At 39.4% G+C, this 17200-nt stretch overlaps 1 pseudogene across 1 annotated transcript in view; it reads left to right on the forward strand.

Moving 5' to 3' along the window:
• Positions 1-17200, forward strand: part of baz2bb (bromodomain adjacent to zinc finger domain, 2Bb) — a 51186-nt pseudogene that overhangs the window by 20074 nt on the left and 13912 nt on the right. Inside the window, exons 3-14 of the transcript XR_015437203.1 lie at positions 7868-8029; positions 9867-10052; positions 10723-10854; positions 11166-11356; positions 11473-11682; positions 12071-12736; positions 13508-13569; positions 13672-14173; positions 14351-14641; positions 15553-15613; positions 16680-16788; positions 16979-17080. The product of XR_015437203.1 is annotated as a bromodomain adjacent to zinc finger domain, 2Bb (transcript). The remainder of the gene's footprint in view (positions 1-7867; positions 8030-9866; positions 10053-10722; positions 10855-11165; positions 11357-11472; positions 11683-12070; positions 12737-13507; positions 13570-13671; positions 14174-14350; positions 14642-15552; positions 15614-16679; positions 16789-16978; positions 17081-17200) is intronic.

Consider the following 17200-nt stretch of genomic DNA (forward strand, 5'->3'; position numbering starts at 1 on the left):
CTCACAGTCTCTGGCATTATATTTAGCCAGAATCACACCATCACACGTCACCTCACCAACTTCTTTCGACAGACAAGTAGCAGATACCTGAGTGTTGTTTGGCAGATTTTTGCCTTAATGTAGCATAATCCACTAAATTGGCCTCCTCACAGTTGTTTGTCTAAGCAAATAACCAATGATCATAATATCATGAGGATAGCTTTTTCTTCTTTTACAGCTGAATCTGAAATAGACGACGGTGTCCTTTGCTCCACTGTGTTTTATTTAGCAGTATGGAATGACAGATAACCTTTGCATCAGCATCCTACTCTCATGATTAATTTGTAGCTATGCCTCCTGTCAGCTGATTGCACATGATACCCATTTTTTTCCAGTTTATGTGCAAATGCACATGATGTGTACGTGCAAATGCATATAAAGTGCATTACCACCTTGTTTCTGTGAATAATCGAAATTGTAAAGTAATGCAAACTATGTTTTCTTTAAATTGGCATTTTTATCATACACATGAACAGGATGTATTTCAACAGATGAAAGCATAATGTCTGGGCATCATGATACACATTACTAGACACACATTCCTATGTTTTTGATATGATCAGTGGCATGTAAATATTTTTGCAATTACTTTCGTTGACTTAAGAATGAGTGGCAAAGGAAACTGATAAATTTTGCCTGCTGCTGTTTTTCAGTCAGGTCCTGTATGTGCACATTGTTCCCACCAAAAGGCAGAAACTTTTTATTTATTTATTTGCCTCTCAAATATATTACTGTATATCTAATCTATGAGAACCTCAGGGATGTTGTCTTTTTGCGTTGTACAATTTTTGTAATGCCCCACTGACGGATATTATTTCCTCACTTATCAGAAATAAATACTCATTAGAGAGATGCCTTCAGCAAATGATGGTGAACAAATGATGCAGGAGTAAACAAGGAGGTTGTAGTAGGAGTTATGTGTGATGATGATAATATGGTGTACATGAGACTATCTGTAACAACTATTAGATTGCATTTCTACCTCCTCCCTTTGGAAAAAAATTACAAATACTCAGAACTGCCTGCATATTAGGCAATGAAGAAGCAGTATATTTTAACAGGTTAGGATTAATTTATGTTAAATTCTATATATATTCTTTTGGAAAATACACTGCTCTAGCATCACATTAACAATGCAAATATCATCCAGGGGATGCCGTTCTCCCTGTACCAGCTGCATTTTCTAAGCCAGTAACAACAGATTAATAGCAGTTGATTGGGAGATGCATGAAATTCCTTGTCCTTTTCTCGCTCTCTCCACCCCCCTCTTCCTTCCTCTCTGTATGTGTCTAATTAAAAACTGCAGGCTGAGCTACACAATTTATGGCTAATGCTTGCTGTTGATGGGGCAGCAGTAGGCAGGAGCTCTAGGAACATGTTCATGATGAATGTCAGTCTGTGCAGAACATGTGGGACTCCCGTTTCCCGGCGCCATGTCCCACCCCCAAATCCCTCCTCATGAAAACGATCCACATGCAAACTGCAAGCTGTGCTGATGCTGCTATGAAAGACAAATGTATGTCTAGAAACATTTGTCATACTGAGGCCTGACATCATTCATCAGAGCCCATTTGGCTCCGTGACTACCAACCTTTCCACTGTATTCATGGTAGCATTCAATACTTGTTTAAAGGAGTCGATACAAGCAGAAATTCATTCTTTTGCTGTGAAGGTCTCCCTAAAATATGGATGTGTCCTGAAAAATGATGACAACAGAATGCCTACACTTTATGTTTTGCAGGTAATTCTCAGGAGCAAAAATGGATTATTATCCTGAAAATTATGAGCACAAGTGGATTTCTTCGCTGGCCTCGCAGTGTGTGCATTCTTGCATAGGAGGTCAAAGACGTGATTGCATTGATGCATAAAAGACTATGGCTGAGACGGGCAAATCGGTGAATAGGTAGTGTTTGAAGCTGTTTAGTGACACTAGGGCTGGCCTTGCCATGGATCACATTTAGTGCGACAGTGGGACTGCTGTATCAGCGTCACAGAACAGAGGCTATCCAGTGTAACCAGCACTGCTCTGCCATCTGCCACCCAACACTGATAGTCAAGGTTGTGAATCAGTTTCTGTATAGAGTCTTTATTTACAGCCTACATCCGTTTGCTTCATCTGAGCTTTTGTATCCTTGATGACAACCAGCTTTTCCTGCACTGAAGAACCCAACCTCTGGAAAGCACATGGTTTATTTTGTCTCCCAGCATGTTAATAAAAAAGGGGTCATCACTGTAAAGAGCAAATCTGAGTTGAATGATAAACTATCCCTTAATGCAGAGTATTGATCCTTTAGCAATGCAATGTTTTCCTGTTTAATCACTCTGCACAGCCCCTCTCCCATGATTGCATGCTTAGTGTACTTGAACACCATTAATTTAAAGGACAGTATGTTCCCATATCTAGAGACTCCAGAAAAGGAACACTTCCCTTATTGGTTAAAAACCAAAAATTGTAGATAAAGGCGCTGGCTTATATGTAAGGCTTAGCTCAAATGTAATTGTGTAGTGTAACTTTATTACATAATCACTACCATTGACCAAACTGACCGAAGTGTATTAGTCCCCTCCCCCACTGCATCATCATGAAAATGCCCCTTCTGCTTTTACTCTGAGTAATAGTGTGTTACTGTAGTTTTGCCCCTGATGCAGGTCTGTTTGAAGTTTCCGTCCTTAGCTGGTGGGATGGATCAGACAGAACACTTAATCACTTTCCAGGTGGAGTAGGAGTCAGGGCCAGGAACCATAACTTGTCATCAGAAGACATGACAGAATGAAAAACTGATTGAAACTCATAGGAGCATGCCATTTCAGCTGAACTGTGGGTGTACCACTGAACTTGTTATGTGCCTAGCCGCAACGACTATAGACACTCAATTTTCTGTTATCCATAAGAGCAAGCCTCACAGTGAGCCTTCATTCTGCACAACTTGTGGGTGTGCACACAAATGGGGAGAAATGAAAACCTTCAAAATAATTGGCTTCATTTCAGCTGGTCTGCTGGGTGACCTCAAAGAGAGAATGATGAGTGGGAGAGTGAATGGCTTTTTTAAAAATGTGCTTTACTGCTGCCAGGTTTCAGTTTCTCTGCTTTTCTACATCCCCCTACTTCCTCCAATCCAAAAAATCATTGATGCCAAAAGTGAGCGGCGTTACTATTTTTCCATGGTAGTAGAAGGAATTAATTGTGCTAAGTGGGATGATGGACACCATCAGTGATTTGTGAGATTTCGGAGACTGCAGCTGGTGTCAAAGCAACCATGTATAAAATCAATCAAGGAGATGTTAATGTCTGAGGAGGTGGAGTTAACATTCTGATTAGAGGGCCATCAGGAATTAATGGTAATTATAGCATAAACGGTATATAAAGATGGACTTAGCCTACGTTTCTTCTACACCCGTTTCTGAAAAGTGGTTTTGAAGCCAAAGATGTGGGGTGTGTGGAGCTGAGACTTAAAAAAAATGAAACGAGCGAGTTATATAAAAATGTACCCCTTGTACAGTTACCACATACAGGGAAATTAGATAGAGAGACTAAAACCGTTTTTTATACCAGGCTGTAAACATGTTTATTTCTGCTGTAAAGTTGGGCTTCTTAACATGGGAGTCGATGGGGATTGACTCGCTTTTGGAGCCATCCTCAAGTGGCCATTCGAAGAACTGCAGTGTTTGGCACTTCCATGTTGGCTTCATTTCTCAGCCCCAGAATCTGTTCCTTCAATCAAAGGCTGAACATGACATATTTGTTTATTTTTGTTCACATTCCGTTTATTTTCATCATTTCACTTTCGTCGCATGATGGAGAGGAGATACAATAGAGCACCTCTTAGTGATGCAGCTCTCTACCATATAACACTGTTTCAACACATTGATATACTACCTCTTTCTGCGTCTTGCATGAACCTTCCATTATCTTAAAAGACGCTGTGTTTGAATACAGTTAGAATACTGCTGATCCATGCTGAGGACTCTGTTACTGCATTATCATTGTTAGCATCAGCCATCTGTTACTGTGTAAGAAGATAACATGGACAGGGAGGAACACACAGTGGAAAACAAATGCTTACATGCACCCAGGACTAAACACTAAGTGAAATACGCACAGCTCGTACACACACAAAGACACAGTTGGAAACAGTAAATACACAGACAAAAATGCATCACTTTTCATTATGAGATAAAGTCTCAAAAGTACATCATTTCTGCTACTTTATCCATCACAGTCAGGTCAAAACAGTTCTTTTTCATTGTTTGTTTGTTTTACTGTTTACTTGAGCATTGAGGTTATACTTATAGTTTGACATTAGGGGAAATATGTTTAATCTGTTTCTTGCTGAGAGTTACATGAGAAGATTTGCATTAGTTTCATATATGTACAGTAAATATGATAATGGAAAAAGTTAATTGCAGCCCTAACAAACTAAGCTAACTGGATGTTGGCTATAACTTTATATTACTGTGCAGACATGAGAGCAGTATTGATATTCTAACAGTCAGCAACAGAATAAGTGTATTTCCAAAGATGTCACACTATTTATTTAAGTTAATAAACTGCTGAACAACTTCCTGGAGGCTTTCAAGAATCATATGATATGTTGCACTGGACATTAAGAGCCAGTTTAGCTAGCAACATCAACATAGCTGTTTTTTTTTTTTAAAGGTCCAAATATATAGCAGAGAACACCAGAAGAATGAAAGTGGCAAAAGGAAACTAAGTGCGTACTTCATTTAAATCATGGGTTTGGTAAGCTTAGCTTTGAGGCCAGCAATATGATTTCTGCTTTGCTGTTTTTGTATCCAAGGCAACATGTCAGCTTCGTTGGTTTGCTTTGCCTCTTCACAGCAGGGAGCTCCTGTGTTTGAGCCTTGGTTTATTCTCTTTGGAGTTTGATTAGTCGCCCTGTATTAGTATGTGTCTCCTGTTGGTGTTTCAGCTTCCCTTTTAAAGTTGCAAAGATCCTTTCACCTGTGATGGACTTGAAATTTGAAGCACCTTCCCTTCCTTCTGCCCAGTGTCTCAGTGTACGCAGGGACACGCTCCAAGAATATCCAAGTGCACAAAGTACATTTTCTCAGCCATTAACTAAAAATCATTTGATGCTCCTTATTTTATTATACAAGCTAGTTTGCATAGCCAAAGTGTTGAGAATATTTGTAGCATTTATCCTGTACACAATCAGAAAAAGAAATATGTTTCACTCAGTCACAGTTGAGGAGGACATTGAAATGTCGAGCTGTTTTTATGAGAAATGTTTAATTTGAATGTTTGGGATACTGTGTCATCATAAGACTTGCAGGGTGTTTGTATTATTGGATTACATTGTTTATTTCAATAGTTATAGCAGCCTGCATTTAAATGATTGATGGTGTTCTGCGCTTTGTCTCATTAGAATCTCATTCTCTTGAAGTTCATTGTTTTCCTGTTAAGGGACATTTTTGCTCAGAGATGACAAGCTGCATTGTGTTTCTGGAGTCATACTCACATATGCGAACATGACTTTGATCCACTCAGAGTCATTTGTTCTGTAAATCATCTCTGGTATATTAGCATATATATGTGCTTTCATAAGACCTGCATCCAGCTGTTTGGGATGTCTCCACTGCGTGACTTGCACCTCACATGCTTACATTAGCTCAAGATGGTGTGCATACATCCATCAAAATAATTTTAAATGTTTATGTAGCTTATAAAACACCCAGAATACAATGGATGCTGCCTCTATGCTTTTATGTTTATTACCTATAAATCCAAGCATATTTGCTTGTTAAACCATTTTAATTTCTAGTAATGAAGTGAGGATGGGATCTGTAAATGCTGCAAAACATTCTTACCCTTCAGAGCAGTTTAGCGGTCTGCTCATATATTATTTTGTTTTGCAATACTAGATTTGACAGATGAAGTCAACTGTAAATCAGTTTTAAAGATTTGTAAAGGAAGCACTAACGGATACATCATTTCACAAGTCTTATATTAATAGAAAATGCCATTTTAATTATCCAGCCGAAAAGAATTACCCAATAAGAGATAATGTCTGCAGCATATCACTGTGAAATGAAGAGGTAAATTAACACTAAAATGTAGTGTGTGCAGAATTTATTAGTGACACATTGCACCTTTTAATCCTTGTCAAAGCCGTTGCCGCCCAATTGAATATTTAATTTAATTTCTACCAAAGATTTATAATTGATACACAGTTAGAGGGTCTTTTTCCCATCAGCATACAGCACATCTTGGCTTGACAAATGAAGGCTGATGAAGCAAGGTCAAAATGATACACTGAATGTTTTTTTTTCTTCTTTTCTTTTTTTTTTTTTAATGATGCATTATGAATATGAAGGCACCTTTGTTCTTTGCTCTGCACAAACTCCTACTCACACTACCAGAGGAAACGGTGGCCTTATCAGTGAAGCATGGCTGCAGCTTTCATGTCATTTACGTCTCATCAGTGCCATTCCTGGTGAGGGATGATACTTGATATTCAGAGGGTAGCTTTGTCTCCTCAAATTAATCAGCTGCTCCTGTTTTCTTGTGAATCACCGGGGAGATCTGGAAATTGTTGGTGTAATGTACAATACTATAACAAAGGCAGGCTGTGAAACACAATCTAGATGCATGTGTTAAAGGGGATTTCAGATGTGGGCTTTTGTGATCAATGGGATGTGAAGCACTAGACTGGGGATGCGAGAAGTACTAGAATCTCTGCGGCATTATTTGGATGAGGGGCAGAACACCAGTGGTTTGACAGTCGTCGGAAAAAAATGGTGGAAACTATGGTTAAACCTTCTGTTTACTCATCTGTATGGACTTAATGTAAAGGTTGTGGTAGGAAAAATTAAAATGTGTTCCTACGCGACTCAAGATTGAATTTTCTCCTAAAGCTTACAGCTTCATCAGATGATAATGGCTTGTATGGTAGCAGCTTTACATTAAAGAGCTCTGAAAGCAGTTGATATGAACCAGCAGCTTGTGTACCGTAGGCCACTGTATAGGGAGTCTGATGTATGTATTGCTGTTGTATCTACTGTTTTATATATTGTCTATGCATCTCTCCATATCACATCATGCTGCATGTTTTGTATTTGTCTTTCTATTTTTCTGATATTGGTGTATATCAAAAGCACATATAAAATGTGCAAACTTATGTGCAGTGAAGTGATTCACTCTTGTGCTTTACATTAGATGGAACTTACGTGTCAAATAAAACCTTCAATAACTCATTGTTCCAGTTTTTTATTACAAGCTACTTACAATTATTATAATACTATAACAATAATTACACAGTATTATTTTTTATTTAATTTTTTTTATAATTAATCAATCATTTTGTCTATACAATATAAGAAAATCACATTTTCCCATAGGCCAAAGTGACGTGTTTAAATTTCTTGTTTTGACAACAACAGTCCAAACCCGAAGATGTTAAATTTACAATCGGCAAACTGACATTTAAGGAGCTTAAACCTGCAAATGTTTTGCATTTGTGCTTCATAAATTACTTAAGCATCTGATTTATTTTCAAAATGGTTAATAGTTAATGAATTTTCTGTGACTGACTAGTTGACTAATCATTTCAGCAACCATATCATTACAGTACAATACCTCTCAAAGTCGGTAAACAATATGTTTCTTTCACAAAGGCCATCTCAGAGCGATACACGTAGAAGACTGTTTTTTTTTTTTTTTTTTTTTCCAAGCAGAAAGTATTGTTGTGATGATAATTCAGATTTGTGTCGGAGAGAAAGTCTCAGAAGGGTGTGTGGCATGAGTGGGTTCTTTTTTATCCTCTTCTTTTCTCCTCTTACATCTTGTTGACTGGATTGTGTTTGACAGATATGGAGTCTGGAGAGCGGATGGCCTCCCCCTCTTCAGCACCGTCCTCCCTTCACATGGCCTCCTCTTCAGCCAGCTCCTCCCCTGCTCCACCCCAGACACCCTCCACCAAATGCTGCACAGCCCCTAAGCCTGCAGGCAGTTCCCCTCTCACCACCTGTGGTATGTGCACACACACAGAAAAAAACTTTTCTTCAAAGCAAACTTAGATGTGCAAAAAGTCGGGGCACAGGATCAAATGTGACTCGAACATGATTGTTTTGATGTGTTATTTTGTTTCTAGTCAGTATTTTTCATTATTCTACTCACATTTCGGACAAGGTTGAGAATTTATTTTAGATAGGTTAAGGTTTGAGTGTGTAGTGCTCTCAACAGCATTAAAAAGTATAATAAAAGTTGCCATCAAAACAGCCTTAAATTCACAAGCTGTTTATAAATGTAAATGAATGCACTACTCTGAATGACTTTACAGTCACTCTGCACTTTATAACTACACGTCTACACAAGCTTTTGAGAGGAAAAAAATTAAGGAGAAGCAAATTTACTCAGGGGGGCTGTCCAACTAAATTCTGTGGAAAACACTGAATTAAAACTGTGCAACAATAAGGGGCTTAAGACACCTTCCTCTAGTCTTAACATGTTACAGACAATTTTGATAGGAATGGAAAGGCTGTTGAATTAATGAATGCCAACAATTAAAAAGCTGTGTACGCCCTTGTGGATGTCTTTTGACAACCTTTAGCTCCGGTTTATCCTGTGTGATTTGACATGTCTGTCAGCCTCACACTGTGCATGCAGCCGCCAACATCCTCTTGTTTTCTCTGAATACTAATTGTGGTCAAAGCCATTATGCATTGAGCAGCAGTGATGCATAAGCTGTCAGATTACCCCTGACCACAAAATAATGTGCAAATTTACATACTGTGCTTCGTGATTTCTTTTTTTTTTCTCTTTCGTGATAAGATGCTCAAAAAAATAGTATTTTTTTGTCATGCTATGACAATGAGGAACACATTAGAGACATTCTCATAAATTATTCATTTACAGGACCCTACACCAAACGTGCACAGAAATTTCCCAGATAATTTATTTTGGACTGAACACTAAATACTCAAAGTACTGTGGCACCGCGGTAGTCGCATTGCTGTTATGAGTATCAAGTAAATTGAGTTCTTTCAAGAGATTTCTTATCTCCTGTGGGAAGTGGAAGAAAGATATAACACACACTGTGCTAACGCCCCTTTGATTAGAAATATATTCAAGCTTTCATACTTTTAAAAGCTTTGTAATGAGTGAGTGAGTTTATCTAAGAAACATTTTATACAGCACATCCTATTGCATTTAACACAGTGTCTGATTCCATATTGGTTTATGAGAAGAGTCATGACCTGGTTATTTTAAAGAAGTTGGTGAAACATTTCACAGTTCCAGCACAGCAGGAATACATTATATAAGCTGAGGCTAAAACCTTGGCAGACTCTTAAATAATAAAACCACTGTGGTTTTAGAGTTTCCAGCTCCACTTTCACGTCAATTAAATTGTGGTATTTTTGACTTCTGTAAATAAACAAAAATTTGGAGCAAATTCCACAAATGCACCTTTTCAGTTCATTTTCATTGAAGTTGGTCAGAATTACAGTTGGGGCTTTGATACAGTTATAAACAAATACACAGAGAGCATATTGGTCAGATTTCGTATGTTTGTCTTTCTTTTTTTTTTTTTTTTTTTTATGTGATCGGTTGTGCCACCCCCTGAATCCTTATTAGTCCTAGAAATGGATTTTCAGACTCCCCAGACTAGTGTGTCTATTATTTGCTTAGGGAGTTTTGAACAGATGAAGCAGACAACTGTGTCTTCATTGTATATTTTATTGCACCTGAATATAATAGAGTATAATAGAGTAATAGAGTATCTAATAGAGTATCTAGATAGACAGATAGCCTATCTAGTTAACTAGAATGATGGATTGATTACTAGATAAAATCCTTTGTTCTCCAGGCCATTTGCTACAGATGACGGGGAATGAATGTTTAAATACATCTGGTAGCTCCAGCGGTTTTCCCTTACTCAGCCATCCAGCTTTTGGGGTCTACACATCAACTTCAGGCCGGTCTGAGTTTGGAGGCCTTGGTAGTCTGGGTTTGTCTGCCTTGGCTGCTCACCCCCAGTTTGGTACATTTCCAGGTAAGGAAGCTCAAGTTGCATTGTTTTTAATTTGACTAATGGAGGTGACGAGAGAGGTCTGCTTCATGTTAAAGTTTTTCAAAGTCAGCAATAGCAAGTCTTGTGGGGTTCTCCTGGATTATATTTTAAGTGAAATACTTTGCAAATGCTAAGGACGGTAGTAAATTGTGCTTTTACGTATTTATCTTTTCCATGTAATGCATTCTTCTGATAAGCAAGCAAGTACATGCAACAGTATGCTCTGCTTTATGTTGTCGTCCATTATTTTGATGGAGAGATTATATATTAAACTTATTTATGAAACTATGAAGACAAGAGCATCTAATTTGGTCCTTCGTTTTCAATATTCTCTCTGTTAGAAAGTTTTGAGCATTATATTTTGGTGAGAGTTACTTGTGTGCATTTTGAATGACCAAATGATGTTAACACTCAGAAAGGTGTGGCTTTTGGGAAACTGTATTGCCGCTGGGAAATGTTCAGCAGATGAGGCAAAACTCACACACAATTCCAGTTCAAACCTATACTTTGAACTGACTGATTAGTGTTATTATCCGATTAGATAAACTTCTGCTCTTACAGTTCGTTGACAGATTGAATTCTCTGTATATCTGTACATAGATAGAAGGGCTATTTTTGCCTAACTGTACAGTATCTCGCTCCCCCACTCCAGACTGGTGGCGGCCATCTGAAGCACATACCAGAGGAGCTGCAGCATTCTTCCCTCCTCTTCTGGGTCTTCATCCTGTATTTGCATCAACCTTCAAGAACTGTGATCCCGCTCACTTACAGTCCCGTACCTCAGGTTAGCTCCTGCTAAAGGTCATACACGTTGTTGTACTTTACAGCAAAGCAAATAGGTTCTACAAAGACTGATTCAATAAACTGAGTGAGGCAATAACAAAGACATGCCAATGAAGGATAAACTAGCAAGTGACAGTTAGGTCCCTGCCATATATGTACATGATTATACCATTGCAGAACTGCTGTTGACATTGCACTGAAGTGCTGTTGAGATGCTGTAAAGTTGTTATTCTTTTCTGTTGTCCTCCTAATGTGTTTGATTCATATTGCTTGTTCTCATGAGTGCCCATCTGAAGAAATGTACAATGCCAGTTTCTGTAGGCGTGAATGGAACAGTGAATGGTAGGAGTGCTTCCTCTCCTACTGGGAACTCTGCTGTGAACACCAGTTCATTTCCAGCAACGGGAAACAAGGACAAAACTAAAGCCAACAGCCGGAGTCAAAAGAGCAGTCCAGACCTAGGCCGACTACACCAGAAGACTGTTATGAAAACGAAAGAAAAGGTTAATGTTTTGTCAAGCATTTACGTGTCTTTTCTTATTTACGGTATATGCATGAAAGCCCACTTCACTGATAAGTTTAATCTTATTGAGAAATGTGGACTTTTCTTATTTTTTAGAAACCCAGCAAAAGACCACAAGAGACCTCAAGCATGAGTGGCAGCCAGTCAGGATCCTTGTCAGATAGCTCCAGTGATGGTGAGGAGAGCAGCAGTGATCCTGATGACATGGAGGATGAGGAAGAGGAGGACAACGATGAAGATGAGGATGATCAGAGCAATGACAGTGAAGACTCTGATTCAGAGAGTCAAGTTAAATGGAAAGTCAAGGTAAGGCAAGGCTATGTTGAAGTGCTGCTGTGTGTGTTTAAATATTCAGCATATTCAGATGAGAAAAATTAGTTGACATTTTTTGTCTAACACTTTAAAGAGCTACACATAGACAAAGATTTTCTTTTTTTTTAGTTTCTTTAACAGAATAATGCATGAAGCCAAACGTTATTTTGTAGGGTTAGTGTGTAACAGATTTTCAAAAAAGTCCCTGTGTAAAACTGCTCTCTGTTAAGTAAATGTTAGTTGGATTGTCAAAAGCAGCTTTAGTGGTGGGTGGCATACTGGACGAATGTGCTAGCTGACAGAGCTGCCACTGTGAGGCTTTCTCAGCAGGAGCTGACATGACATGCTGTCTTCTCCCTGTTTTCCTCATCCTCCTACTCAGCGGCTGACACAGAACACTTCTGAGAGTAAAAAGAATAGACCTTGCACTGCTGATGGAAATACAACTCAAGACAGTCATCGTGATAGTGTTCCTTTGACTTCCTCGTACCGCCTCCAGTCCTCTTCTCATCCTGCTGGCCGTCCTCAATCCACAACACAGTTCCTCCAGAGCTCCAGGGCTGCAGAGGAGGAAGGCCAGCAACACATCAGTGTCATCCAGGCCACAGGGCTGGCAGCCAGCAACAGTCCCTTAGCACAGTCCCACAGGGAGGCTTCTCCTCTGCCCTCCTCACCCAACCCCATATCGTTCTCCAACTCACCCAAACACTTGCCTCCTTCCACTTCACCAAAGCACTTCTCTCATTCATCCTCACCAAAGCATAGCTCTGTCTCTTCTTCTCCAAAACCTCTTGCTCTCTGTTCCCCTGCAAAACTCCTTTCTTTGGGTTCCTCTCCTAAATCCTCATCTCTTTCTTCTCCCAAACCTCTCTGTCTCTCTTCTTTACCCAAACCACCAACACTGTTAGCCTCAAAAAAGCCCTCAGATAAACAAAACATTTTGATGCGCTCTCCCAAACATACACAGCCTGTTGATAGCCTGAAGGAGAGCAGTGGAAGCCTCCCGGATGAAATCTCATTACACTTCAACAGTTTTAAACTGAAACAGGTGAGTTATATTTTTTATTCACACTGCTGCATTGTAGCTGATTAACCTTTTTTCAAAATTCTACCTAAATTACAGAAAATAAATTTCTGTAATGAAGCTTTAAAGTGTTTCTCTCTCTTTTTCAATAGAAGGAGCTCTGTTTTCATGTATTGTCCATCATTTTCTCTGTCATGAAATAAATAAAAATCAGTGAGTTCCTTCACAACAGAAGATGAATGCATACACTATTATCAGAGCTTTTATTACACTACAAAAGAGTCTGACCACCACATGACTAGAAGTCTAGAAGTGACATAAAGTGACGTTTAGCTCTATTGGGAATACATCTCAAAACTGACAAGCAATTAGCTCTGTTATACTTAAGGATGTTTGTTATCAAGAGAGAGAAATCGGCCTCTTTTACAAGACTCAGTTATTGTCACTGTTCTGAGAAGGAGGGAAAATGTGGCAATCTGTAACAAGAGGGTTTAAATTCATATGATGGTGGTACATAAAATACAGGCTTTTGGATGCCAGAGTATGACAATAGCAACAAATACAAGATGACAGCTAAAGTTGCACGATGGCACTAAGCCAAACAGTTTGAAAATATTTTTCCACAGCAGCCTTTTTTTTCTTCATTGTTGTTGACAGGTTTGAGCCTGCTCTTCATTGTCCCTGTCTCTTATTACACCTTAAATTCCTTCATTCACAGCCCACAGTAATGTAATGTGAGTGACAGTTTGTGTAATTATTTCCTTTTTCTCTTTGTTTCCCTTCATTTTTATTTAGCCCCTCCATTCCAAGGACTCTTTCAAGCAGACTTTCTCTCTGCAACCTTTGAGCCAGAACTGGTATAAAAGCTACAAAAATTCAGCATCCTCTTCACCATTGCTGATACCACCTAAATATTCGTCAGATATGTTGAGTAGTCATTTGCTGTCTCTCCCACACAGCAATGACACCAATCTGTTCCTGAACCATCGCCCTAATGGAGCGATCCACAGCGAAGTTCAGGATGCCCCTTTGGCTCTTATCACTAAGCCCCGCAGCCAGAGCAGCACTCCCAACAGCAAGCGACTTCTGGCAGCTACCAGCCCTTCCTACCCGATGCCCATCAACTTGAGCACTGGCACCAAGGAACCATCAGGCAGCTCTGCTTCCCCACTTAAATCTTCTGCCTCATCAGGGCTTGCTCACGGAGCAAGGAAGACCAAAACTTCCAAATCTCTGCATGCAGGAAAGAGCCTCCCTAAAACCAACCCATCCTGTCTGCCTGTAGACTTGGTCAGAGGGAGTGAGTCTGATATCCACAGCAGCAAGGACTCAGACTCAGACTCTTTAGGAGACGACTTCGATGATGAAGATGATGATGATGATGAAGAGATGATGATGATGATGATGATGAAGACGATGAAGATGATATTGAGGATGAAGATTCTGGTAGTAGCCTGTCAGGTTAGATTAAACAGACCTCTCTTTAACAAAGAAATGCCATGGGTGCATATAGAAGCTGTTAGATCAGGTTTCTTTGAGAATTGAGCAGTGTTCTGTGTGGTTTGGTTGTGAGAAGAATGCTAATTAGGATTTATTTCTGCTCTCTTTTTCCCTCTGTCACGCTGGAATTCCCTGCAGAGTCAGAGAGCAATCTGGAGAGCGACTCTGATGGCTCCGAAGATGACATGAAAGAGCGCGGTGAGACAGAAGCAGATAGTGATGCAGAAAGGACTCCTCCGAAAGCAGCTCAAGCAAAGTTGTCTACTCACAAGTCCTACTCGAACCTCTCAGCCAACCTGCTTAACCTGCAGATCATCAAACCTCCTAGTTTACCTAAAAATCTACTCACCCCCACCACACTGACCAGCGCAGGGGCATTGAGTAGCCACAGCACCCCATCCCCGTCCCTAACATTTGCCACACTGCCAGGTAACAAATCCTAGTTTTCTAAAAGCCCAAATACATCTATAAACTACAGCTTGAAATGAAAATTCACTGAGATACTTTGATGTCTGGTTCAGGAAAGTGTTATTCTCTCAGTTAATAAAGCAGGATCATGCCCAGAGTCAGGATGGTGTTTATTTTCCCCCACTCTTATCCTCCCTCCCTCTTGGTTATTCAGACTAAAACCTGTGGAAAAGGACGCTTATTTTTCCAGGATGAAAACAAGAATATACAGTATGTGTCTTAATAGTTCCAGGTTAAAATGAGCTCTCTGGAAGAAATTTGTTGCGTCATTGTTTTGATTATCTCCAGCAGCTTTTGCTTTAATAACCCAGGCAGATGCTTTATAAATCTGATACTGGATGAGTCATGGAGCATATTACATTACTAACAGCACTGAATTCTGACTTTCCATAATGAGAAAGTATTCATTTCTTTCCATTTAGTCTTGCTATTGAGTAATAAGAGCTATGTGCAGTGAATTACTCCTGATGAACTTGGAGACATTTTTAAACTTGTTATGGCAGCGGATAGGTTTGTTGCTGTCCACGCTCTGTTCCTGTGTTTTGAACCTCTCTGATTTGTCAAAAGAACAGAAAATTGTTTGTCTAATATTTTATATTAATGTCCATGTATCTTATTGCGGAACCTGACTTTGGCTAACCTACCATGCTGTACTTAACACAGATTCCACTGCCCTGGATCATGTCATTTAGTTGGAAGTTATGTGATATAAAGTTTGCATTTTCATACATAAAACAACTATCCACAACAGATTGATTTGTCTAACAGAGACTCCTCTGTTTTCAAGAATGTGGCTCCCTCCCTGTAAAAATGCCAAGTTTTTTTTGCAATTGTTCAGGTTGAAGGCGCTGAGTAATTTCTCCTGTTTTTAGGATCAGGAAGGAGGAGAAGAGTGACAGATGAGAGAGTTCTACGATTGCCTCTTGAGTTTGGGTGAGCTATTGTGCATGCACTTCATATTAAAGGAAACACACAATGAGTTGATGGTCTGGGCATGTCCAATTTGTCCTTGCTGTCATACTTGCTGTATTGTTTGTGTTTATGCAATTGGTGTTATAGTTAAATGTCAGCTCACTGAGGGCTGACTAGCGACCTTTTCTAAAAGGTCATCTGTGGACAACTTTTCTTTGTGGAGCCGACTCTATCTCTGAATTTGCTACATGCAACAGACAATTAATAGAGTTTTAGTAAACTTAGTGTTGACACGTTTAGCTCAGTAAAAGAATGAATAAGAAATACTCCATTCTCTCAGTATAAATGTGGGCAACTGCAACATGACACTGGGCAAAAAAATACTAATAATGCTCAGACAATTTTCCCAGGGTAAAAACTGTAATAGTCTTTTAAAAAGCCTTGCTATGGTTCCTGATTTGAGCACAGTGACATCTTCATCAATGCCTGAGTATGAGCAGACCACAAAAAAGATCCTTGCCTTTCTGTAAGGGGCCTTAAAAACCCAGTCTTGAGTAGTAAGTCAGAGTGGGCAGGAAATGAAATGAGGCCCAGCATTTCGACACAAGGGGTTAATTGCATCCAGCCTCAACACAGACATGCAACATTAGCAGCTCTCTGCCCACAAATTCTGCAGCCTTGGATCAGAGCCGCCTTTCATCTTCTCAGGATGTTTTTCATCAGCAGGTTCACAGGAAGCAGAGGCCACAAGACTGTATTTCAGCCCCCTTCTCTGGGATAACAGCCTCTACATGTCTGTTCTGTAAGCTATGGCTGCTCTCCAGTGGAGCTCATGGGGGACTGAGGGGTTGCCCCACTTGGCCCATGGCCATTTAGAAGTCTGATTACTGCAAGGGTCACAGACTACACAGTACACAGCTGTACAGACATCCGTTACATCATTTGTCAGCAGGAGGGAACTTTCATGATAGAAAATTTAAGATTTAAGATATATATTATTTATGACTAGATACAGCTATAACAACAGTATTATGGTATTATTTTCATATAAACGATGTGCTACATTGTTTGCAATTTGTTTGTTCAGGTGGCAGAGAGAGACCCGGATCAGGACTGTGGCAGGTCGTCTGCAAGGGGAGGTGGCTTACTTTGCCCCATGTGGGAAGAAGCTACGTCAGTATCCAGATGTAATGAAGGTGAATCAACAATTTGTCACTTTATTTTATGGAAAATACCTTTAGATTTAAAGCCTTACATGATGGCACATACTAATTGCATCACTATAGTTGTATGTAATTGCCTACAAAGTCACAACATTTGACTGGTAATAAAAGTCATAAGTTCCTTCAATGATTTAATTAGTATGCATTGTTCTTTTGTCTGCAGTACTTACTGCGGAATGGAATAACTGAAATCTCTCGGGATAACTTCAGCTTTAGTACAAAAATTAAAGTCGGTGACTTCTATGAAGCCAGAGAAGGACCAGAGGTAAATGTTGCTACTCCTCTATTTTTTTTTTTTTTTTTTTTTTTTTGTGAGGGTTTCTATTGAGAATGATCTCCAAAACACAGCTGTTGTTAGATGACATTTCATCATGATGTAGTCATA

This window comes from Seriola lalandi, unplaced genomic scaffold (assembly GCF_002814215.2).
Source record: "Seriola lalandi dorsalis isolate HSWRI2012SDOR001 ecotype SW California unplaced genomic scaffold, Sedor1 jcf7180002054279, whole genome shotgun sequence".
NCBI classification, from domain to species: domain Eukaryota; kingdom Metazoa; phylum Chordata; class Actinopteri; order Carangiformes; family Carangidae; genus Seriola; species Seriola lalandi.